Source organism: Mastigoproctus giganteus, chromosome 8 (assembly GCF_048544385.1).
Source record: "Mastigoproctus giganteus isolate SK-2022 chromosome 8, ASM4854438v1, whole genome shotgun sequence".
NCBI classification, from domain to species: Eukaryota; Metazoa; Arthropoda; class Arachnida; order Uropygi; family Thelyphonidae; genus Mastigoproctus; species Mastigoproctus giganteus.
Genome location: NC_143582.1, coordinates 92511451 through 92533420, shown reverse-complemented (window position 1 = coordinate 92533420; position 21970 = coordinate 92511451). Strand labels below are relative to the sequence as shown.

The 21970-nt window shown below is 39.8% G+C and overlaps 1 protein-coding gene across 1 annotated transcript in view; it reads right to left on the bottom strand.

Annotated features, from left to right (window-relative positions):
• LOC150081718 (uncharacterized) overlaps window positions 1-21970 on the bottom strand; it is a 1674628-nt gene that overhangs the window by 1159170 nt on the left and 493488 nt on the right. The gene's annotated exons all lie outside the window — the stretch shown is intronic.

Here is a 21970-nt window from a genome sequence, read left to right as displayed (position 1 = left end):
AAGGTTGGCAGGGTTGTTAATGACAGTAATGGCAGTGTGCTACTGCAACAGGATCTAGATAATTTGGGCAGATAGGCTAAGAAGTGGCAACTGAAGTTTAACCTTGACAAATGCAAAGTACTGCATATGGGTAGAGAAACATACCCCAGAGAAACATACCAACTGTGTGGTAATACACTTAAGGTGGTAGAAAACGAAAAAGACCTAGGAGTAATTGTGCAGTCAGATATGAAGTTTTCTGAGCAATGCAGACAGGCTGCCAGGGCAGGTCATGGGGTTTTGTCAATGATATATAGGAATTTTGCTAGCAGGGAAAAGGAGGTGATTATCCCTCTGTATAAGGCAATGGTCAGGCCACGCCTTGAGTACTGCATACAGGTCTGGAGGCCTCATTTTAGGAAGGATGTAGATTTACTTGAGCGTGTACAGAGAAGGGCAACAAGATTGGTGAGGGGAATGAAGGAATCCTTTTACCAAGAGAGGCTTAAGTTCTGCAAATTGCAGTGGCTGGAGACTAGGCACCTGCGCGGTGATCTGATTGAGGTATATAAGGCCTTGAATGGGTTGAGCACGCTGAATTCTGATTGGATCCTTCCACTTGTTCAGATTACGAACCTAAGGGGGCATAAATTCAAATTAAGAAAAGACAGATGTAGAATAGATGTGCGGAAATTTGCCTTTAGCCAGCGGGTGGTTAATTGCTGGAACAAACTTCCATCTGTCGTGGAAGTTGATAGGTTGAATAAATTTAAGGAGGAACTGGACAGGCATTTGGAGGCAATGGTGTGATTTTTTTTTTTTTTTTTTGGCTGATGCTGCATAAGTTCATACACTTGCTTTCTTGCATCACATGCCACTACTACTACTACACTTTGTTTCTATTTTGTTTTTATGACAATACAGATTGATTGGAAACACAATAACTGAGCAATTCACAAATTGGCATTGATTTACGTAACTCATAGAGATTTTCTTTAAATTATAAAAATGGCTCTAGCATAATTTATTCCAAGGTACTCCCAGTAGAGGGTTCAGCAACCATGCCTAACTTTTCCTAGATGTATAACTGAAAATCACAAATGATCATGTACTCAACTACAAAAAAAAAAAAAAAAAACAACCAACACAGACACCATATTTGGCATTAAGTTCAACCACTGAATTAGTGTAAAAAAAAAAAAGAAAAAAGGAATTAAGAGTCACTCTGAGGGGCCAAAAAAATTTTTCAGCCCAAGGTGCCATCTGAAATCTTAAGCATTACTACCAACTTCTTAACAAAACTGGAGAAGTTTCTCTCCTCAGTCTCCCATGACCACCCTAGTAAAATAGTATATTACCAGTACTAGGCTCTGATAAAAATATATTGATATGAAATATAAAATATTTAAGGGCAAAGGCCTTATGCTACGAGGTAGAATGACTAACATGTAGGTTAGTGCAAAAGCAAAACGATGCCAATTTAATTTAATTAATTAATCCAACTACTATGGTAGATGGCTACGTTAAAATGATGCTATTGCACTAACCTACATGTTAGTCATTCTACCTCATAGCATGAGGCCTTTTCCCTTAAATATTTTATAATCTATATCTGCACACCATCAGGCATCTCTCATATTGTGAAGTTATACTTCATAACTGGTTGTCATTATTGGCAACACCAGGGTACCTGCCCACCCACGGAAGAGAAGCCAACAAGCTTTGAAACGGTGCCACAGAATAAATAACAGCACTCTTCTCCACTGGCAAAGTGTTATTTATTCTAAGTAGTACAATACCATGGCAACTCGTTGTGAAGGCATTCACAATATGAGATATAACCAAAACGATGCCAATTTAATTTAATTAATTAATCCAACTACTATGGTAGATGGCTACGTTAAAATGATGCTTTTGCACTAACCTACATGATATGAAATATGTATGTGAAAAGTGAATACACAAGAATTACGATTGTACATGTAGTATACTACAGTACAGTGAATTTAAAAGAATATTTTGGAAAGCACTTATGAAGGGACACAATATTTGCTTGAACTCTTGACTCCTCTGCAGCTAGTGCTTTCAAAGGGTACAAAATTTTAAAAATTCTAAATTGGGTCATAACTATAGTAGATGAAATATGTATCAATGGCTTTTGTGATCTTGGAATGTGCTCTGTCATATCATTTCAACAGTCAGAAATGCCATATTGAACAATATGAAATAGAAATAGGGAACTCACAAGAACTCTCTCTCTTCAAAAATCATAGTAAACAGAATTAAACTTAAACATTAAATATTTAAGTTTAATTCTGTTTACTATGACTTTTAATTTTGAATTGCATATTTGCATGTTATTATTATTAGTAGTATTGTTAACCATATGGTGCAAGGAAGCCTGAGGCTTATGCTGCACCAGCCAAAAAAAGTTTGGGGGAGGGGGGGGGGGGGAGAGAGAGAGAGAGAGAGAGAGAGAGAGAGAGAGAGAGAGAGAGAGAGAGAGAGAGAGAGAGAATCATCGAGAAAGAAAAGAATGATGATATCCAGCTCAGAACCTGGGGTGTGCCAAGCCCATATTGACCAGATGTTAGCTCCTGGGTTAATTCATCAATTGAAGAAGCCAACCCTAAATTTGCATTTTGTCTGTTCTGTTTCCTTATTTATTCTACAGAGCGTGATGGCCACAGCACTATTTGTGTTGAGTTGGTTCATTATTTTCTTTTATATTATTATTATCAATTTATTTCTCTGTTGAAGAGACATCCTTGGGACAGCCACTGGCTAGAAGGGTGAGAGTTACATTCTAAGGTGTGAAGCGGACTCATGAGCAAAAGGTTACAAAGTTCATGGGACGTTCACCCTGAAAGGTTGAATACAGAATTTTGGAATATATGAGTAATTATGATTTTATAATAGAATATTTACATTTTTGCCATCTTTGAACATTAGAATATTTAAAATTTTTACATCATCTTAGGTTGGCATCTAGAGTACTGAGAATATATAGTTAAAAGGGATCAAAATTTAAATGCAGTTTTTGAGCCAAGTGACTGTGCACTAGTTACAGGAGACGATAGGAGTCGGCAAAGACTTGCAATTCTGTAGGCTTTTTCGTTAAAGAGCTTTTCCGGTTCAATTCTTAGTTGATTGAAGAGTTCTATTGTGTTTGCTGGAAAAAAGCGACTTGGGCTGTCCAGGTTTTTTTAAGTTGCTTTGAAGAGGATGTCTTTTTTCAGCAATTCTGGTGGCCTCCCGACGAGAGTGAAACAAGCCATCAATACTGGGAGTGTCTAATCTTCCAGTTAGCAGTTGGGCTAATGTGAAAATGTTTCTTGTGTTGATTGTCTGTTTCCAGGGAGGAATGCTGAGATTGGAAAGTAGGATCGCTCTAGAGAAAGTAAATGGGTGATTCGAGATCCTGTTCAGCCATCTCAAGAACCAGTATTCAATACTAAGTTGCTCGGTGGGGCATAGGACCAAATCTGTGATGCATACAGTGGAATGGGAAGTATACATTTCAAGATATACTTTTTAACAAGATCTGGGTTTCTAATGCCAATTAACTCCTGTTTGGCAGACCAGAGCGCTGCATATGTTTTAGCTTTGATGTAATAAAAGTGCTCGGAGAATGTTAGTCCCTCATCCCATTTTAGGCCAAGGACTACGTGCGATTTAACATTTTGAACTTCGCATCCACTTGCCAGCATAGAGATATTGTTCCTGCTCTTTTTCTTTGTAATTGTCATCTGGGCGGATTTGCTTGGGTTTAAACGTAGTCCAATACAATCGAGGTAATGCTCCAGTTCATTTATTGTATTATTGGCTTGTTGATTTGTTTGCTTAACTTGTTGTAGATCTTTAGATTTGATGAAAAATTTCAGGTCATCAGCATATGTAATAAAGTTGTCTTTATGGGATGCAAAAAATGGTTCCAGAGCTGCAGCAAATAAAAGTGAGGAGAGAATGCCTCCTTGTGGCACTCCCTGCAAAATGGAGTAATGGGCAATATATTTGCCATTACGGATTATGAGGAGTCTTTCCTTCAGAATGCTACATAAAATCTTCAGGAGATTGCCTTGTATTTTGAAATAGAAAGATAAATGTTCCGGAGCCGTTATTGAGATATTGTCAAAAGCTGCAGATATGTCTAGGAAGATAATATAGATAATATCGAGCTGTTCCTTATTGTTGAGAGCTTTCTGCAACTGGAAAAGGGTCTCAAGGAGACAGTTGATCTTCCAGATAAGACGGAGTGAAGGTGCAGAGGACGATGCCCGAAGCAGTGTTGGGTGAGAGCTGAGAGAAGGGTCTTCTCAAAAATTTTCAAGATGGTGCAACTTATGGCTATGGGTCTATAGTTTTTGGCATTTTTTGGTTTCTTTATTTTGGGAATGGGCCTGACTATGTAGCTGTTCCATATACAAGGGAGAATACCTTTTTGAATGATTTGATTGAAAGTGTAATGCAACACCTCAATAATGTAAGGGCTGCTGATTTTTGCCACGAAAAGAGGGAAATTATCAGGACCAACAGTTGCTTTATTAGGAAGTTCATTTATGGCTTTCATGAGGTTTTCTTTGGTAATTGTGATGGTTGTTAGAGGTGTCTTTCTTAGTAAGTTTGAAACGGATTCTTCTTTTTCTACGATTCGGTGAAGGAGGTCAGTTATTCTCTTCCTGTTTTCTTCTGTTGCTAATTGGTTGGGTGCAGGAGGTTGTCCAAATGCCTTCTTGGACCATTTGGTAAATACCTTGGCAGTTATGAGACCCTTTTTTCTGTTATCACGAACGATCCTTTTTCCTTGTTTGAGCTTTGATAGTACAGCTGCGTAATGTGCTTCTCTTTTCAGCTTTATAAAGAGAGCTTGTAACTTTATAAAGAGAATGCTCAGCTTTATAAAGTGAGCACTCTTTTTTGTACAGAATGTGGTCATTAGGATGTCCTGTCTTCAGCCACTTCCTGTAAAGTCTTTGCTTTTTACGAAAGACATTTTATCAGTGGATTAAACCAGTTTATGGATTTCCCAGTTATCCTTACGACCTTCGAAGCTCCTTCATATGCAATTTTTGTGAGCTTTAAGGCCAGTAGCTGGAGAGTTTCCTCTGCCAGCTTTGTGCTTAGTTCTTGCCATTTGTATTCTCGAAGTTCTTTGAGAATGATGTTTGGCTTGATGTATTTTAAAGAAAAGGTCGTTCTGTGCATGCCTTTAAAATTTTCACCGTTCCTCTGATTGGTTCCAGCAACATTGAGTGTGGTCTCTACAGCTATGAGATTGTGGTCTCTACAGCTAGTCTGACTTAAAGTGAAACAAGTTATCTGCTAATCTAATACTGAGTGTATTGTAATAGATAACATCTAACCATTCATTCCCTCTAGTTGCTGGAGTAACCAGCTGTTTCAGATTTAGTTGTACAAGAATAGAGTCAAGATTTCTTTTTGCATTGATATGTTTTGGAACTGGCATGTTAACATCTCCTAAAAGGATCGTATCTACAGCTGGATTGAGGTTAATGGTAAGCCATACAAGGAGTTCATTTCTTGAATCTCTGGTGTGCTCAGGAGGCAGGTATATAAAGCAGATTTGTAATTTTATTTTCCCACTGAAAAAGGTAGTACAGGTGGCTTCAAAATTATCTGATTTGGTGAGGTATTCCTTTGTAGACTGATATTCATCTTCAAACAAGATCATGGTTCCTCCACCCAGTTTTCAGTTCTTCCAGTGCCAACACATTTGTATCCAAGCAGATTAGCGAGAATGTTTAGTTGTCTGTTATTGCGTAACCACGTTTCAACAAGGCAAATGTAGTCAAAGTCAGCCACCATCATGCAGGTTTTTAGCACAAGAAGCTTTTTGGAATGCTTCGAATGTTCTGAAAAAAACACCGCAGGCTGCCAATTACCTGTCTCGAAGAATGGGGAGGATTTGGTTGCTACTGTGACATTTCAGAAGGGCTATTTGATCTTATCATCCATCTATCCCTGTGTGGTTTGACCAGTGATCCTGCCAGCCAGTCCTAAAAATTCAGTAGCAACGAGGACTGTCCCACTGGGCACGTGACAACAAATGAGGCATAAGCAGGATGCTTGATCTTTAATAGTTTAACTTCTACTGTTAACCCAAACTCAGTTTTACACATGTCTTTAAATGTTACTGGACTGCATTGCAGGGCCTAATCTGGAGATAAAGATCTTCTCTCATGTAGGAACGGCTGTAATATTATATTTGGCCAGCCTATTCAAATCTTGGTTGGATGTGCTATGAACGTCATTATCGCGACCCTTGCGATTAGAAAAGCAAGGTGCTGTACACTGCCAGACATTATTACCAGTAGTATGGGTCCCATTCGTGTTGTTGCCACTTGTTTCTGGCAAAGGCGAATGCGTAATACTATTGGAACTGGGGTCGTGCAGTCTGTAGGATACTTCTGTTGTCCTGTTTTTCTCACATGTTTTCGCTGATGATTTGCTCAGCAGTGATTGAAATGAAAGCAGGTTCAGGAGGATATGATGATGGGACATAAAAACTGGACATGAGAGGGACAGAGCCTCTGAGGCGGCCGAGCTCTGACAGTTGTCCACTCCATCTTGCTATATATTCAGAGTGGCACTTGCCAAACCGCTGGAATGACAATTGGCTTTGTTATGAGTGGCGGGAGCGTAGTCGACCTCGCAATGCAGGGAGCAATTGACTGCTTTGCTAACTTTACACCTGTTTGATCACTGGATGACTGAGGGGAAGAAGGGGACTTGTAGCCCTTATTCTTCATGTGGGTGTGATTTTCAAGGCTATCCATCTTCTCCACCAGTCGCTTTACACTGTGTAGGATTTTGAGATTTTGCTCTTTATGGGGAGTGAATCGGGACACCGTTTATATATATGGCTGTGATAGCAATCAATTATTGAAATAAACCTTTTTTTGAAGATCTCAAGTTCCTTTGGAGACAAAGCTTGTGAGCTGCCCATTTCTATTTGAGATATGTTATTAAGTAGCACCAAGTCTTTGGTGGCTCGGGCATGTCTTTCTTGGTGGGGAGCTGGGCATTCACTCCTCCAAACATAGAGGTTGTTTCGTTCTTTCTCTTATTTTCAGTTTATAATTTTAAATATGGATGGGTAGATCTATCATCATCATCAGCCATTTTCAATCCACTGCAGGGTGAAGGCCTCTCCAACAACTTCCCAGTTGCTTCTGTTTTGTGCAATGGCCATCCATTTACTACCCATAAACTCATGAATTTCATTTATCCATCTCCGCCTTTGTCTTCCAGGTTTTCTTCTAGCTCCTCTTGGGTACCATTCTGTTATTTTCATAGTCCATCTGCCATCATGTCTTCGAGCTATGTGTCCTGCCCAAGACAATTTTAGTTCTTTAGTTTTGATAAGAATGTCCTTTACTTGAGTTTGCTACCTAATCCAAGTATTTCTCTTCTTATCTAACAGTCTGATTCCCAATATAATTCGTTCCGTTCTTCACGGTGTAGTTCTTCGCTTCTCTTGCATTCTTTTGGTGAATGCCCAAGTTTCACTTCCATAACTCAAGGATGGGGACTATACATTGGTTCATTATTTTAAGTTTCAGACAAACTGGGATATTTCTCTTCAGTATGTGACTATATTTCCTGAATGCTATCCATCCAAAATTTATTCTTCTCTTGACTTCCAGCCATTTACCATTATTACAGCTAATAACTTGTCCCAGATAAGTATATGACTCCACCTTTTCAATTACTGCTCTTTCAATCATTATGTCCCTTTCTGTGGCATACTTATTCATCATTACTTTTGTTTTAGCCATATTCATCTTTAGTCCAAAATTCTTACTAACTCTGCATAAGTGATTACGATTTTCCTCTAATTCTTTGCGATTGTGGCTTATGACCACAATGTCATCTGCAAATCGTAAATGGTTTAGGTACTCTCCGTTCACATTGACTCCTTTCTGCAACCAGTCTAATCTTCTGAAAGCTTCCTCAAGGGCAGCAGTAAACAGCTTTGGAGATATTGTCTCCTTGTCGAACTCCTTTCTCGATTTTAAATTTCCTACTGTCTTTGTCTAGTCTAACAAAGGAGGTAGCACTCTCATATATTTTCTTCAAAATCATAATATGTGGGGTATCTATGCCTTGTCTTTCCAGTGCCCAAAACATTGCCTTATGCTGTATAGAGTCAAATGCCTTTTCATAATCCACAAATGCCAGGCATAATGGTGTTTTATATTCATTTGCTTTCTCCATTAGCTGTGATATTATGTGAAGGTGATCCATAGTTGAGAATCCTGTTCTAAAGCCAGCTTGCTCTTTCGGTTGATTCTCATCAAGTATTCTTCCTAATCTATAAGTAATGACACTTTTGAACAACTTGTAGATGTGGGATATCAAGCTAATTGGTCTATAATTTCCAATTTCTGATTTATCTTCTTTCTTATGCAGCAAAACTATGATTGCATTATTCCACTGCTTAGGCATCACACCTTTTCTAATGCACTTTGTGAAGAGCCTTGCCAGTTTTTATGTTATGTCTCTTCCTCCCAATTTTATCAACTCTATAGTAACTTCATCTTCCTCCAAGGCTTTCTGATTCTTCATTTTCATCAATGCATGTTCTACCTCATCAGGAAGAATATCGGGTATGTTGTATGTGTTGCTAATTTGCAATCCATCTTCCCCACTGCTGGCATCATTCCCTCGCTCCTAGTATAATTCTGTATAGTAGTCTTCTGCTATTTGAATTATACTTTCTCTGCTATTTATAAGTTTTTCTTCAATATCACTATCATTTTTCTTTCTGTATTATTGCTCATGGCTGCTGATTTAAGTCCTTTGTTTTCCCTTAATGCTTGTTCTACTTTTCTTGTGTTAAATCTTCTTATGTCCTCTCTGAGTCTCTTTCTAATGGCTTTGCATAACTCAGTATACTCAATTTTCTCCTTGTCAGTGTTTATCTTGCTCTTCATTTGTCGCCTTCAGTTCATCATAACAAGTGTTTCATGACTAATTTTTTTTTCTTTGGATTTCTTTTTCCCTATAGGTTTCTTGGGCTTTATCAATTTCAGAAAGTTGTAATATTCCTCGTTGATATCTTGGTCCTGAGGAGTCTGCAGAAGCTCAAACTTGTTCTTAAGTTCTGTTATCTCAAAGACCTTCGTATTATTTACTCGAGTCAGTTTTTTCCTTTCCTAGATCTATATCATGTGTACATCTTACCATTCTATGATCACTTCCAAAATTTACCTTATTCGGGACGGTAACATCATTCACAAGTACAAGTTGTCTTCATTAGTTTCGTTAATTACTTCATTATTCGACTTCATAATCGACTTCATTAGTCGATTTCATTAGTTAATCCATTTGGACTCTTCCATGTCCACTTTCTGTTCACCCTTTTCTTGAAAAAAGGGTTCATTACTGACAATCCTTGAGATTCTCCAAATTCCACAAGTCTTTCGCCTCTTTCATTTCTTTCACCAATTCCAAAATTTCCTATAGTTCCCTTTTCTGCTCTGTTTTGTCTTTTTCCAACCTTAGCATTGAGGTTCCCCATAATAATAGTGTAATGGGTTTTCTGCTCATCTAGAAGACTCTCAATTTTGAATTTTTATGCAAGTGTGCATTTCTTCAACCTCTTAATCATCTAGGCTCGATGTTGGTGCATAAATCATAACCTTTAGCTTGTACCTCTTAGAAATCTTGAGTATTATTCTTGACACCCTTGGTGATGTACTTTTGTATTCCAAAAATGTTGTTTTTTTAAATCTTTATGGACAAGAAACCCAATTCCACCTTCACTCATTTCACTGTTTCCAGGGTGTACAGCAGATTTCCACCTGATAAAACTTATATGTGATTCATTTCTTCTTCTTCTTTCAACCAAACCGATGATATTCCAATTCACATTTTCTAATTCCTTTTCCAGCTCTAATATCCTGTCTTTACTAATGAGCGATCTTACATTGTAACAGGCCAAGTTCAGTTTCCGTGCATGGCAGCCTGGTCGTACCCAGAGATTCTTAGCACCCTCTGCTTCCACTCTGATCCTCTCACTGCCATAAGAGGGGGAGTGAAAGCCACTGGGGACTGAGGGCCATTTGTTTTGTCGTGCTGTTATATGCTGGAGGGTTTGGTCTTTTCCTCCTCACGCTGACCAGGCGTCTTGAAGAGAACCACTCTACACGTTCGCTGCCACCTAAATGACGTAAAAGGGGATACCATCGAGAAGGTGTGCATGAGTGGATTTTAGGGAGGAAGGCCAACCAGACTTCTCCTAAATCTTCTGTAATAGAAAGATATTGGATCCATCAGTGTTTTAGACTGAGTGTCTGATAACACAGAATACCTGTTCCCCTCTAAGCTAGATCTATAGGACCAGAATAGTATCTTGCCATAACTATAAAACTAATAATAGCATTAAAACTAATTAGCCAAATTTTGAAGAAATTCAAAGGTCAACTGGATAATTACCTTCATAAGGGAAGTGCACGATTTGTTTTTTCTTCTCTTGTTTTTTTTTTTTTTTTTTTTGGCCAGTGCATCAAAAGTCTGTGGCTTTCTTACACTATTTGGCTAATACTAATACTAGAGGGCACTTGCAAGGTGATCCAATTGAGGTGTTTAAGGCTTTGAATGGCTTGAGCAAACTCAACGCTGATGGGATTCTTTCTCTTACTCAGACTATGCACATGAGTGGGGCATAAATTCAAATTGAGGAAGGATTGTTCCAGAATAGATGTGTGGCAGTTAGCCTTAAGCCAGTGGGTGGTAGATTGCTTTAACAAACTACCATCTGTTGTTATTGAAGGGGATAGTTTTAATAAATTAAAGGAAGAACTAGACAAACTATTGGAGGGGATGGATAACTTATATGGGACACATACATATATATATATATATATATATATATATATATATATATATATACATATATATACAGGCTGGCCTCGATTAACGCGATTAATTCGTCCCACGAGCGCATCGCATAAAACGGAAACGCGTTAATCGAATATAATAATCAATAGGAAAAATTATAATTGGTCCTTGACCTTCTGGAATGTCCATAAAGAATTTAAAAAATACCTTTTAAATAACTTTTTAACTGTATACAATGTAAAAGATAATGAAAGTAATTATGGAATTAAATGTTTATTGCATAAAACAGCGGTTCCCAAACTGCGCGCCACAGAATATTTAAAATTTTTGAGGGAGACAGCGATACTCGACATCTGTCGGACACCGCGCGAACTACTAGCTCGAGGTAGTTCACAGTTTCAGCATTTCTTATTAAGTTGTTTGGACCTAACTACTAAACAGAACTGTTAGGTATTTCTTTTGGTCTGGGTGCGCCTTGAAAAAATTACTGAGACACTAAGGGTGCCGTGAACCGAGAAAGTTTGGGAACCTCTGACATAAAATACACAATGGAGAAATGACTGTTGCGGAAATATTTGAACAGTGTTGACTTTCTCTTTTCATCAATCAATTTCCGATAGCCGACAACAATCTTCTCTGGGCCCTGGCAAAATAAATATCACAGAAATCCTCAAACCTTTTGTTTGAGGTTCTCTGCGATACCAAAGATTTCATCTAATTCTTTTACCGTTATCTTCTTCGCGGTAACATTTTCATCTGGCTCATTTAAAATTTTGAATTTTTATGCAAGTGTGCATTTACTTTATTAGCAGGAGACAAACAAGTAACACGTCTTCTTCCGATGGTTGAGGGAACACACCGAGGCGGGCAGCAAGCAAACATTTGTTTATTGACGGTACGACTTGCGGCAAGCTTAACGCACGATTCAAATCTTTTTCAACTATCGCATAAAAAAAAAAAAAAAAAATCACGTTAACTGGAAATTTTCATCGTGTAAAGTGAAAAGTGGTATAATTTTTCAAATAGCGTTAACTGAAAATCGCGTTGATCGAACTCACGTTATGCGAGGCCTGCCTGTATATATATATATATATATATATTTTTTTTTTTTTTTTTTTTTTTTTTAAATGTTTACAGATGCTGCATAAGTTTTCTTTCTTGCATCATTTGCCACTATTAATACTAATGCTAATATTTAATTTACTCATCTATTCAAAGCCTCAGAACATCTCGATGACACAATTTACAGAACTTAAGGTCTTTTTAAGGTAAAAGTAAGTGGTGTTTTTTTTTTTTGTTTTTTTTTTTTTTATTACTAACTAAACTCACTGCTCTTCTCTGCACTCTTTCCAAAAGATCCACATCCTGTTTAAAATGAGGCTTCTAGGCCAATATGCAATACTTTATAATTACTGCTACCCATATGCGGGTATTCAGGTAATCAGGATATATGACATGCTGCAGTATCATATCCTGATTTACTGCCAACCTTTATTTTCAGATAATTAGCCATCATTGATATAAAATAAATATATATCACTAATAAATACAGACAACACTGAACACAATGTTGAACCTGTAGGGCACTCCACTGGCACATTACTCCAAGAAGACCAGTGCCCATTAATAACCAGTCTCTGTTAGCTACCTCTCAACTATAACTTTATCCACAGTATTTAACTATGGATAAAGATTGATCAGAGATCATCCCTTAACAAATCCACTAACGGTTTTAATGTCTAGACCATTCTAAATCACTTCTTTAACCAGTGATTTGATTATTTTCCGGAAATATTTGAACAGTGTTGACTTTCTCTTTCCATGGATTACAAGTCAGGCTTACAGGTTACTAATTACTCACTTCTCATATCCTTTGCAAATTCAGGAGACGTAAGCACGCAGACAAACACATCATGATCACCCCTGAATCCAAACATGTTCTCATAATTATAGCTAATTTGCTTACCTCTTTCTGCTTCTTTTAATTAATATAACTTGATAATTCCAGCCACAGGTGCCCTATATACTTTTAAAAATTTTGACATTATATAGGAGCCCTCAGAATATATTTTGATACTGTTGCACATAAAACTGCTGCTCTACAAATTGGAGCAATGTGGCTATTGTTGTTATTTGATTTTTAGGAGCATTAGCAACTAAGGGCATATTGCTCCGGGATATGCGGTGGTCATTCCCTGACCTTTCCACATCCTCTGTATTTGGCGGTGACGGGCTCGAACCCCGGTCTAATCAAGAAGCGTGTGCTGCGCACTGCTGCTCCTTCCCACCTGGCTACGGAGGTGCCTTAGCAGTGTGGCATTAGGAGAAAGTTACTGCTATGGATAAAGGGATGGTTGACTGGAAGAAGACAGTTATTATCAATGGCCCTGCTTTTCTTGGACTAATGTTATTAGTGGAGTGACACAGGGTTGAAGTGCATGGCCCAGTGTAGTTTTCTATATTTACTAATAATATTTATTAAAGCATACCAGGCTTAATGTCTAAGTCTGAAAATGATATGAAGGTTGCCAGGATAGTTAATGACAGTAATTAGGGTTATGTTGCTGCACCAAGATATAAAAAATATGGGCAGGTGGGCCGAGAAGCTGCAACTGAAGTTTAACATCGACCAAATGAAAGGTACTGCTTTTCTTCATTTACATAGGGATCTCTCCTGAATCCAAAGTATGGATAGCAGTAATCTCAGATTATTGTACCAACTGTGTGCCACCACACTCAAGTTAGTAGAGAAGGTAAAATACCATGGGGATAAGTGTGCAGTAAGACATGAAGTTCATTGAGCAGTGCAGACAAACTGCCATGGCAATTCATGAAATGTTTTCAATTATATCCTGGAATTTTAGTAGCAAGGATAAAGCAGTGATTACCCCACTGTATAAGGCAAAGGTTAGGTCACATCTTGAGAACTGTATACAGGTCTGGAAAGTCTCATCTTAGAAAAGATAAGGATCTGTTTGGGACAGATGCAGAGAAGAGCAACAAGATTAGTGAGGGTAACAAAACAGCACTTTTACTAAGACAGACTTTAGTTCCTCAAATTGCAATGACTGGAAACTAGGCACTTGCAAGGAGGTCTGATTGGTTGGTTGGTTGGTTTAGTTTTATTGGCGCATCAGCAACTAAGGCTATAATGCGCCAAACCTTGTCATGAAAATGGTAAAAATCTTTCAGTGACCTAACGAATTAGGTCACTAAGTCAGGGTATAAAAACCACGTATAAATTGTAAAAGACGAATATCAGTAAACAAGGTAAAAATAATAAGATTTTTTAAATATGATTAAAAAGGTTTACTGATTTCAGGAAACTAAAAATAGCAGACACGTGGTCATTGTCGGATAAAATCTGACTGAGTGTATAAGGCTCAGTCAGATGGTTAAAAGCGATAAAACGAGCATTACTAAAACTGGAACAGTCACATAAAATATGTTTAACGGATAAAATGGTGTCGCATTGCTCGCACATAGGAAGATCATCCGCCCTCAGCAGAAACGAATGTGTCAGATGACTGTGTCCTATGCGGAGTCGGGGAAGAACAACTTCCTCGCTCCGATTCCTGCGCAGACTGGACTGCCATATTAGAGGCTTTATTTGGTATAATTTATTTGTTCTCTCTCTATGCCATAGTTTTTGCCATTGGGAATATATCTTTTGGTGTATTATTTGCCTGTAGTCTGTATAGGGGACTGACAGGCAACGATTGTTAGTGGGAGCTGCTGATTTGGCTGCGGTGTCAGCCAAATCATTTCCTTTTATCCCAATGTGGCTAGGAATCCAGCAGAAGCGGATATCAAATTTATATTTATGAAGAGAATATATCTTCTGCTGAACCCGAGAGAGAACTGGATGACAGTTGCGTCTCAAAGATAATAAAGCCTGTAATACACTCAAAGAATCAGAATATATTATTGACCTTTGGCATTGAGAAGTTTGAATGTGATCCAAGGCTAACTCTATAGCATGCAGCTCTGCAGTGTATATGCTGGATTCAGGAAGAATCTGCTGAGATATTATAGTGTCCCGAAAGACAGCAGCAGATCCTACGCACGATTCAGACTTCGAGCCGTCCGTGAAGACGGGCAGGAAGTCAGAATACTCAGCTCGGTGTGCGGAAAAGAGCTGATGGTAGACAGATGACGAGGTCTCAGATTTTACCCATTTCTTAAGGGAGAAGTCGCACGATGGAGTATGAGCATGCCAGGGTGGAAGAGTCTCTTTTGGTGTTTGTGCTACCTTGTCTACCATGATGTTAAATGCTCTTAGTAGCTCTTGGACACGAATACCAAAAGGTCGGTTGGCAGTCTGACGGGTATTGTACAAGTTTTCCCAACGTGGCTCAAAGACAGATGTCCACGTAGAATGGTCTGGCAGGGATTTCAACTTTAAAGCATAGCTTAAAGACAACTGCTTACGTCGAAGGGATAACGGTGGTTCGTTTGCTTCGACGTATAAGCTCTGGACAGGAGATGTTCGAAATGCTCCAGTAGCTATACGGATAGCCTGATGGTGGACGGGATCCAACCATCGAAGGACACTGTCTCTAGCTGAGGAGTATACCTGGGCCCCGCAGTCTAATTTGGATCGTACAAGTGCACGATAAATACGTAGTATGGTGTATCTATCTGCTCCCCAACGCGTAGAGGAGAGAGAGCGAAGAATATTTAGTCCCTTCGTGCACTTTGTACGAAGCTGACGAATATGTTCAAGAAATGTCAACTTTTTGTCAAACACAAGTCCCAAGAATTTTGTGCTTGACGCTACTGGAATAGCATTTTGTCTGAGCATTAATTCAGGTTCAGGATGAAGATTACGCTTGCGACAAAAGTGTACGCAAACGGTCTTCTCCGGCGAGAACCTGAAGCCATTTGCAAGTGCCCAGAAATTAAGGCGATCAATGGCTTTCTGCAGTTGTCTTTCAATAACCCTCATGTTGCATGACAGACAAAATATGCTAAAGTCATCAACATAGAGGGCACAGTTTACAGTTGGAGGAAGTTGTTCTGTGATGGAATTGACTTTGATGGCAAAAAGCGTGACACTTAATACTGATCCTTGTGGTACTCCCTCCTCTTGGCTGAAGGGACGAGAGAGTGAGGATCCCACACGTACTTGGAAAGTTCGATTGGCTAAAAAGTTTTTAATAAAAAAGGGGAGTTGCCCCCTAAGGCCAAGGCTATGCAGATCTTTTAAGATGCCAAATCTCCAAGTTGTGTCATACGCTTTCTCCATGTCAAAGAACACCGACACCAAGTGTTCGCGTTTTATGAAAGCATCCCGGATGGATGCTTCCAATCTAATAAGATGGTCCAAAGTGGACCGGTTCCTTCGGAAGCTGCACTGGATGTTGGAGAGAAGGTCATTTGATTCGAGATACCATATTAAACGACAATTAACCATTCTCTCCAGGATTTTGCACAGACAGCTGGTCAGAGCAATAGGACGATAATTGGTGGTGACTTTTGGATCCTTTCCTAGCTTAGGAAAGGCAAGAACGATTGCCTTTCGCCAGGAGTCCGGAAACTGCCCTTCAATAAAGATTCTGTTATACAGAAGGAGCAGACAATCCATAGATTCTGGTGAAAGATGTTTAATCATGTCATAATGGATGCCATCTGGTCCAACAGCACTTGCTTTGGAAAGAGCGAGGGCTCTTTTCAGTTCCTGAATAGTAAAATCCCCGTTGTACGGATAGAGGCCCTTGGACTTAAAATTAAGTGCTTCTCTTTCCAGTTTATGTTTCAGGACCAGGAACTCTGGGGAGTACGAGGATGTTGCGGAGATGTTAGAGAATGTTTCCCCAAGAGCATTGGCTATTGCAGTTGGATCTGCAATAGCGCATCCATTATAATCTAGGATTGAAGAAGGGTGGGATGTATATTTTCCCTTCATTTTCTGGATTTTATCCCAGACTACCTTAGATGTGGTAGACTGGTTAATAGATGATGTAAAACGGATCCACGATTCCTTTTGACTCTGACGACGGATGTAGCGTGCTTTGGCTCGTGCACGTTTGAACGCTATAAGGTTGTTCGTGGTAGGATATCGGCGGAATATCCCCCACGCTTTGTTTTGAGCCTTTTTTGCTGCTGTGCATTGTGAATTCCACCAAGGTTTGGGAAATGGTGGAAACCGGGCAGATGTTTTTGGAACAGCATTCGCAGCTGCTTGGACAATATTTTCTGTGATGTACTTAACTGCATCATTGATAGGCTCTTGACTGACTGTGCTAAGATCAAAATTTGCCTGATGTTGGAAGGCAGTCCAGTCAGCCTGATCGATCTTCCACCGTGGTAACCTGAAGGGAAGACATGGTCTCCCACTGTATAACGAGGTTATCACAGGGAAGTGATCACTTCCGTATGGATTCTCCTCCACTTCCCAAGTGAGTGAAGGGAGTAGAGAAGGGGAGCAGATAGAGAGATCAATGGCAGAAAAAGTACGGGTAGGCATGTGGAAGAAGGTGTTTGTTCCAGTATTTAGAAGGGAAAGGTCATTGTCATTGAGCATACGCTCTATGACTCGTCCCCTTCCGTTGATGTTAGCACTACCCCACAGGGTGTTATGTCCGTTAAAATCCCCGAGAAGTAAGAAAGGGGGAGGCAGCTGCGTTAGAAGATCATCAAGGTCTGCCTGGGAGATGTCAGTCCCAGGTGGCAAATAAATGGAGCACACAGTTATTAAAAATCCCACTGAAAGGCGAATTGCAATAGCCTCTATGCTGGTTGTAATTAGCAAGGGCTGCACTGGGGTCTGGTTACCCACAAGGATAGCCACTCCCCCATGTACAGAGCCATCCGCAATTCTATCCTTTCGAAAAACTGTGATGTTGTGCATGGTGGGGTCATCATTTGCCTTCAGATATGTCTCCTGCAAGCTAAAGCAAACTGGCTCGTATTTTGCCGGAATCCACGACAATTCCATTGTAGGAATTTAGCCATTATTTTGGCTTGGTGGGTCCATCAGGCGGCTTCCGAGGTGCTGAGGGCTTACTTTTATCCGTCTTGGATTTATCTTTTTTGGGGAAGAATGGACGCTGTCCCGTGTCCATTTCTTCCTCCGCAAAGAGTTCCAAGACTGAATCTTCGGGTACCTCCTTCTGCTCGACATCCATCTTTTCTTGGGTACTAGGGGGGGACTTCCCCTTTCTTATTCTTTTCTTTCATAATTACCTTTGTTACTTGTGGAGCATTAGGAGGTACCGATATAGGAGTGGCAGCTGATTGGTCCTTCTGTGCAGGTTTTTGAGAACTTAGGAGATAACGCGCGATGGGAGTGAAAGACTCCTTTGGAGGAATGGTCATGTCCGTCTGAGTTCCGACGGAACATCTCCCTGCTACCTTCTGGGCGTAGGTAGGTTTGTTGATATTCAGGGGTTTGACCGATTTCCTTGCCTCCTGGTATGATATATTTAGCTCTGCCTTCAGCCGTTGAATTTCTTTTTCTTCTTTCCACCTCTGGCATGCTCGTGAGTAGGCCGGGTGTTCGCCTTCACAGTTAATACAGGTGGGTTTTGCGGCTGAACATGCTGTTGTTTCGTGGTCCTTTGCACCGCATTGAGCGCATGCAAGGACTCCACGGCAGGCCATTTGAGAATGTCCATACTTCTGGCATTTAAAACACCGTAAAGGGTTCGGAACGTATGGACGCACTGAACAGTTGATGTATCCAGCTTTAATCTCGTCAGGAGGTTTAGGAGAGTTAAAAGTCAGGATAACGCTCCTGGTTTTAACAATTTTTCCATCCCTTCGCGCAGTAATTCTCTTAACGGCAGTAACTCCTTGTGGTTTCAATTCTAAGCAGATTTCCTCCTCGGTTACGTCGAGAAAGTCCCATTCCGAAATGACACCTCTCGATGAATTGAGTGTTCTATGTGGTGTCACTGTTATGGATATTCCTCCGATTGATGTTGCATGGAGTAGCTGCTCAGACTGCCTGTCAGTTTTGGTTTCAATTAAGAGGTCTCCAGAACGGAGCCTCTTAACCGATTTGGGTGATCCTGCTAACCCATCTAACCCTTTCTGTATGAAGAAGGGCGACATTTCACCAATTGGTTTTTCTCCGGTGGAGTGTATAATTAGGAACCTTGGAACAGGCCCTGATGGTACTTCAGTTCGCTGCCTTTTTTTTGCAATAATGCTATCTGGATCGTTATCTATGTTTTCAGATAGGGACCGGGTTGGGGCCCCTGAAGAAGTAAGTTTATCAGGATTCATATAGGTTTTAAGTTGTTCAGTGCCCGGGCTCCCCACCCACCACGGAGCCCAAAGGGACGCCCACTACCCGGCATGCAATAAATGCGCTCGGGAGTGGAACGCCAGGGCTACCCAGACACTATACCCGCACCGCCGCCAGCCTGAATCCTGTCCCTCGGACGGTGAGGGTAGGGGCGTGGCATTGACACGGTTGACCCTCACAGGCGAGCCTACTAGCCGATTGATCCTAGCCGGGCCTTCCAGGACCACCCGTCTTGTCGAAGCAGGGGCCAAAGTGGTGTATTGAAGCTGGGCCCCTCAACCACCAGGATCCCCCTTTCCGAATTTCCACGGGTCGCAGCGCACGGCAAACACGCCGGATTCTATTGATGTAAGCCTGGAACCTGGGCTGTGGGCGTTGGATCCCAGTGATGCTAGTCTGGAAGTCCAGCAGCGTCACTGGGAGGTCCCCTCACCACGTACAGGTGCCCACGTCGAGGGGAAGGAGGTCTGACTGAGATGTTTCAGGCTTTGAATGGATTGAGTAAATATTGACAGCATCCTTATTCTTTGCCACACAACATACATGAGTGGGCATAAATTTAAATTGAGAAAAGATGATTGCAGGATAGATGTGTGAAAATTTGCATTTAGACAGTGGATAGTCGATTGGTGGAACAAAGTTCAATCTGGTGTTGTGGAAGTCCGTGGTTTACATAAATTTAAGAAATAACTAGTAAGATTATTAGATTGAATGTATAGATATGGGAAAGATGTTTTTTTTTTTTTTTTTTGTAGGGAGTGGTAAGTTGAATTGCCACTAATTATACTAATTTCTCTTCCACTTTCTTCTGACTTATCACAAAATCATTTGGCTCTTGGATAAAATCTGATATACTTCTGGTAGTGGCATCCCTAAAAATAGCTTGCAAGTGAATATAGATGTAAAATATTTACTCCCTTTTTCAGAAACCTGAACAGGATCATCAAAAATTATGCCATTCACATATAGTGGGCCAATGTTGTTCATCTCTTTCCTTCTAGTATACCAGTGATAGATTCCATGAGCTATCAGGTGAATCTGTCAATGATATCCTAGCAGCATGGCTACAATGCTCAGAGAACTTTGTATTAGACAGTACAATTTCTCCTAGGTTTCTTTTCTTCCCCACCACCTTGAGTGTAGCACAACCAAACTGGTATATTACTCTGGGTCTATTGTTGCCCATTTGCAGTATCTTGCATATATTATTAGTAACAGTAGCAATACTTGCAGGTAATGCAAAGCAGCTAGCTTATAATGTATCAACTCAAAAAAAAAAAAAAAGCCTACTCAACATCATCTGTCCATCTCCTCTAATAATATGTCTAATTCTTCCATAAATTTATTCAAACTACCCGCTTCCACAACACCAAATGGCAGTCTGTTCCAACAATCAATTACTCTCTGAAAGCAAATTTTTGCCCTGCAGCCATCCTTTTCAATTTAAGCTTATGTCCCATTGTGTGCACTGTTTGAGAAACAATTAATTAGAATTAATTAGCTAATTAGAAAACCAGAAAACCATCATCATTAAGTTTACTCAATATTTTTAAAACCTTACAAATTAAGCAAACTTTTTATAGTAAAAACATCCATTTGTGTTTATGACTAATCTAGTTGCTCTTCTCTGCGCCCATTTAAAGAGATCCACATATTTCTTAAAATGAGACTTTTGGACCTGAATAGATGTAACATAACCATTGTCTTATACAATTGGGTAATCACATCCTTTCCAATGATTGCAAAGTACCTGCACATCCTGTACAATGAGATGCAGGAACAGCAAACTTTACAATTACTCCTAGGTCTCTTTCGTTCTCCACCACCTTAAGTGTGGTACCACCTATTGGTATATTATTCTGGAATTACTGCTACCTAAACCTGAAATGACACTTCTTAGCCCAACTGCCTAATTTATCTAGGTCTCACTACAGTAGTATGCCTTGATTCATCTCATAATCCACCACCTACTGCTGTATTATATCAGCAAACGTAGACAATAAGCTTGATATGTCTTCATCAAAATCATTAATAAATAACCTAAACAGTATTGAACCCTGAGACTCCACCAATATCTTTAGTCCGAGAAAAGCAGTGTACATTTATAACCATTTTCTGTCTTCTAAAACAGAAATCAAGATTACAGTCTATAATTGCTAACACTGCCATTTGATCCCCCTTTGTGAACAGATTCATTTGCACACCTCCAATCAATAGGAATCTCTACTGAATCTGAGGTTGGCCTCATAATATGGCCAAAGGTCTGCTTACCTCTTTTGCTGTTTCTTTAATATCATGGATAGATCCCATCAGCCCCAGGTGCTTTATTTACTTTTAATTTCAGCAATCTCTTCCACTTTCTTCTCAGTTATAACAAAACCATTTAGCTCCCAGTTATAATCTGGCATACTTCTGGTGTTCCCATTCCTAAGAACTCCTTCATGCACGAACACAGATGCAATTTATTTATTTTGTTTGTCAGCAACCTAAACAGGATCAAAAATAGTTAAGCCATTCATATCTAGTCAGTCAATATGGTTCATCGATTTCCTTCTAGTGTTAACATAAGCAAAGAATACCTTGCTACATTTTTTTGCTTTCTTAGCCAAAGACTTCTCATAATCTGCTTCAGCTTGCCTCACCCTCTTAGTGACTTCATTGCTGACTAGTTTGTACTTATTGTAGGTTTCTGTGCCCCTGATAATTTATAATAAACTGCATTTTTCTTGACTGCCACTAGAATCATCAATTCATCTGATCCATTTAGGAATACTCCTGGAACATTATCTCTCAGCTAGTAGAAAAAAACATTTCAGCTTCTATGATTATATCCAGAAGTTATTCAAGTTTGGTCCACTGTATTTGGCTGAA